Source organism: Orycteropus afer, unplaced genomic scaffold, assembly GCF_000298275.1.
Source record: "Orycteropus afer afer isolate SDZICR_OR568_19922 unplaced genomic scaffold, OryAfe1.0 scaffold00006, whole genome shotgun sequence".
Lineage (NCBI taxonomy): Eukaryota > Metazoa > Chordata > Mammalia > Tubulidentata > Orycteropodidae > Orycteropus > Orycteropus afer.
In genome coordinates, this window is record NW_006921593.1 from 21,833,278 (window position 1) to 21,837,429 (window position 4,152).

Below are 4,152 nucleotides of genomic sequence, written 5' to 3' on the forward strand. Positions count from 1 at the left end.
TGGTGTAAATGTTCACCTTACACGCCTGTCTAGTGTTTGGCTGGAAGCCACGGGAGTAAGTTCAATCCCAGGCCTGAAGGATGACTAGGGGCCATAATCTCAGGGGTTGCACCAGTCTCTATCAGACCAGTAAGACTTTTTTTTTTTTTTTTTTAATGTAGAGAGAGGTTTATCTCAGGGAAATGGCTCACAGAGTTGTAGAGCCTGGCAAGTCCCAAGTTCAGGGTCACATGTCAAGCTAGAGGCTTTTTCTCACTCAGGAAGCTGTAAGGGCTGAAGACCCCAAGGTTGGCAGGCTGTGGACTTCGGCAGATGACAAATCAGCAGGTAAAGTCATGGCAGGCTGTAGGCTTACGGGCTGCAAGGCAGCAACATCAAGGTTGTAGGCAGCAGGGAGGCTGCCCACGCAGCTCCAAAACCAGATGAGGATAAGCTGGATACAGAAGTCTGACAATTCTCCCAGGACGCCCATATGTGGATTCGAAGCAGGCCACACCCCTGTGGGAATTCCCTGTCAACTGATTGGCTGCTCACGGCATATCCCTCTGTGGAGGTGACTAGCTTATATCAGATCTCATCATGGGAACAGCCATACCATAGCTGCTTAAACCACTCAGAATTAGGGTCCAGCCAGGTTGACACAGAATCTTAATTATCACACTATCACAGATGGAAAGATCTATCTATCTATCTATCTATCTATCTATCTATACACATATGTTTTGGTTTTCTGCTTTCTTGCCTCAGAGAAGTTAAAGAAGGTTTTGTTTTGTTTTTTTACTGTTATTTGGGTGAGCCTGGTCTTTTTTATGATTTTGAGTTTTGTTCCACATTTTTCTCCCACTCTATCCATCATCTCCTATCTCCAAGGGATTGACTGATAGCTGGGCACCATCTAGTTCTTCTGGCCTCAGGGTCATGTAGGCTGAGGTTCACACAGTCCATTGGTCCCTTGGAGCCAGTGTTTTCATGCGTCTTTGGTTTTCTTCATTCTTCTTTGCTCCAGATGAGAAGAGGCCAATTGTTGCATCTTAGACGGCCACTTGGAAGCTTAAGACCCCAGTCGCTACTCTCCAAAGTCGGATGCAGAACAATGTTTTTGTGGAGTGTGTTATGCCAGTTGAGCTTGATGTCCCCTGTGACCATGGTCCCAAGCCCTTGGGCCTAGTGACTCATTCCCTCAGTGTGTTTGGCTGTGACCAAGAAGTTATAACTTTGCCCTGTTAGCTTTCTTATATATATGGACATTCTTACAGCACATACACATAATATGTAGAAATATCATCTGCCTAATTGATGTAGGATCATGGGCATATTGACCTTTTCACACTTGAAAGAGGTCTTTCACAACAGATTTGCCTGTGGCAATACGTCATCCGATGTCCTGACTGCTGCTTCCCTGGGCATTGATTGTGGATCCAAGTAAAATGAAATCCTTGACCACTTGATTATTTTCTCTGTTTTCCATGATCCAGTTGTGAGGATTTTTTCTTTTTCTTATGTCGAGGTGTAATCCATACTGAAAGGTGTAGTCTTAGACCTTCATCAGTAAGTGCTTCAAGCCGTCTTCACTTTCAACAAGCCAATTGTGTCATCTGTGTATCACAGGTTGGTAACGAGTTTTCTCCACTCCTGATGCCATATTCTTCTTCATATAGTCCAGCTTCTCGGGTTATTTGCTCAGCACACAAGTTGAATAAGCATAGTGAAAGCACACAGCCCTGACACACCCCCTTCCTGATTTTGAACCATGCAGTGTCCATTTGTTCTGTTTGAATGACAGCCTCCTGGCCTATGTACGGGTTCCTCATGAGCACGGCAGCTCTTCCCCAGTTGTATTTTGAGTGTCTTCTGACCTGAAGGGCTCCCCTTCCAGTACTATGTTCTGCTGATACTCACAAGGTTTTCAGTGACTTTTTTTTTTTTTTTTAAGTAGATTACCGGGCTCTTCTTCCTGGTCTCTCTTTTGTGGCAGATAATTACACTTCTTATGAGGGGGTGTTTCAGACCAGGAGATAGGGAAGACACATCACAGATGTATATCACAGGGCCACCTCCACGCCTGGTTGCAACCCTCACAGAAACACCGATGCCAGCTCGAGGAAAGGTCCCTCTGAAAGTGGAGGTCATCACACAGCCTTGGCTGAGAAGGCGTGCTCACTGTTGGCCCCTCATGGAGCCTCCGTCCCTGGCCCAGGGTTCCCTTTGTGCAGGAGCTGCTTGACACGTCCTCGTACCCTGGCTGCGAGAGGAGTTCATGACCATCTGAAGAGGGCTATCCGTCTGCTCAGTGGCTCAAAGCTTCTTGGGCCCTCGTCAGGGCATCACATGGCCTGGGGATGGTGACCTTGTACGTGGGGTTGCTATGAGTTGGAGCTGACTTGATGGCGCCTAACGCAACATGAGGCTGTGAGGGGATATTTGGGGTTTCGCAGCATTGACAACCGTCTTCTGGGAGAGCCTTCCCCACACCTGCCACCGGGCATGCTGCTTTCCGGCAGAAGGACCCCAGGTAGTGTCAGGACATGAAGATGAGGAGGTGCCTCACCCACAATCACTGGGCGGCTGCTGGCCCGTTTGGGAGAGGACTCCGCCAGCTCACGTCCTTTTCTCTCCCTGTCAGCCAATCACCGTTCCTTTGGTCCTTGTGGCGTGTCACCTACTGCATTCTGTGCCCTTTGGGTTAGTACCCAAAGGGCAGAACCAGCGGACTCTGGGCTGTGTTGGAATTTGCTAGTTGCCTTTAGGTCCCACGGGGGATCTTGGCTGTGGGCCGGCTTCCGGGCGGTCTTGGACCCTTTGCATAATCTGTCCCCCCAGTGCCGCCTTCTGAGGATGAAAGCACAAGGCTGAGCCCGAAACCCATGCTGCACCGAGCCGCTAACGAGGCAGCGCCTCCGCGTGAAATCTCTGCACGTAGGAGCCAAACATCACTGAGCAATCGTTCAACCCAGACCCTCCAGGCCGGCAATTGGACAGGAGTTTCAGCTCCTTTCGTGGTTGTAGGAAGGGCTTGCCATGTTTTTGGCTTTTGAAAGCCCCCTGCGCCCTGGATATACCCATTTTCAAATGGCACAGATGCTTCACCAAGCGTCTGTTATGCTGAACATCTTCTGAAGATATTTCCACGCAGAAGTGCTTGGAGCGCTGTCTGCTTTAAGACAGCCCCGGACGCAGAGAGCATTCTGGAGGCCCAAGCTCGCCTGCTTCCTCTCAGCTGTTACAGTGCCCGAGGGTGCCGGCCAACATGAGGCCGGGTGCCAGCAGCCCGTCTATTTTAGGAACATAATAGATACATAGTTTGCGGCTTACGCATTTGAATCCTGTGCGCAAGCTGAGTTCTTTATATCAATGTCCCCAGACAAAGAACAGTTTATAAAATTCAACCTTGCCCCAAGCCGAACAAGATTAGGTGGTGTTCTTCCAATGGGACTTTTTCTTCCTGACAGTCAAATGTAATCACAATGCAGGAAGTCACCCCGGAGACGACTGTGGGCAGCCTGGCACACCGTGAGGGCACGGTAGAGTGCCTACTGTGTGCACTGTGTGCTAGGGCAGAGGCTAGGGTGGGCAGGACCTCCCCCTACTCTGCGGGCCTCAGGGAGGTGGTAGGTGGAGTGCGTGAGTAACTAGCCTGCTCCGAGGGGTGGGTTATAGATTGAATTGTGTGCCCCCAAAATGTGTGTGGGACTCCTAACCCGTCTTCCTGTGGCAGGGACCTCATTTGGGAGGAGGGTTTCCTGCCTGCTGAGATGGAGAAAGGGGAGCTACCCAGCAGTCAGCCTTCACAGATCAGGGGAGATACACCGAGGTCTTCAAGGGCAGAGGGACTCTGGGGTCACACAGCTGAGACAAGCACTGTTCCTCAGAGCTGGTGCCTGAATTTGGGCTTCTAACCTCCTGAACTGTGGGAAACTAAGGTTCCGTTCTTTAAAACCGCCTGCCTGCGGTATGGCTGTGACCCACCCACTGCCATAGAGTCAATTCTGACTCATAGCGACCCCCTTTGGGTTTCCGAGGTGGTAAATCTTTGTGGAAGTAGATTGCCCAGGCTTCCTTCCGTGGAGTGGCTGGTGGGTTTGAACCGCCAACCTTTGGGTTAGCAGTCAAATGCTCTAGGCACTGTGCCACCAGAAATTCAAACTCGCTGCC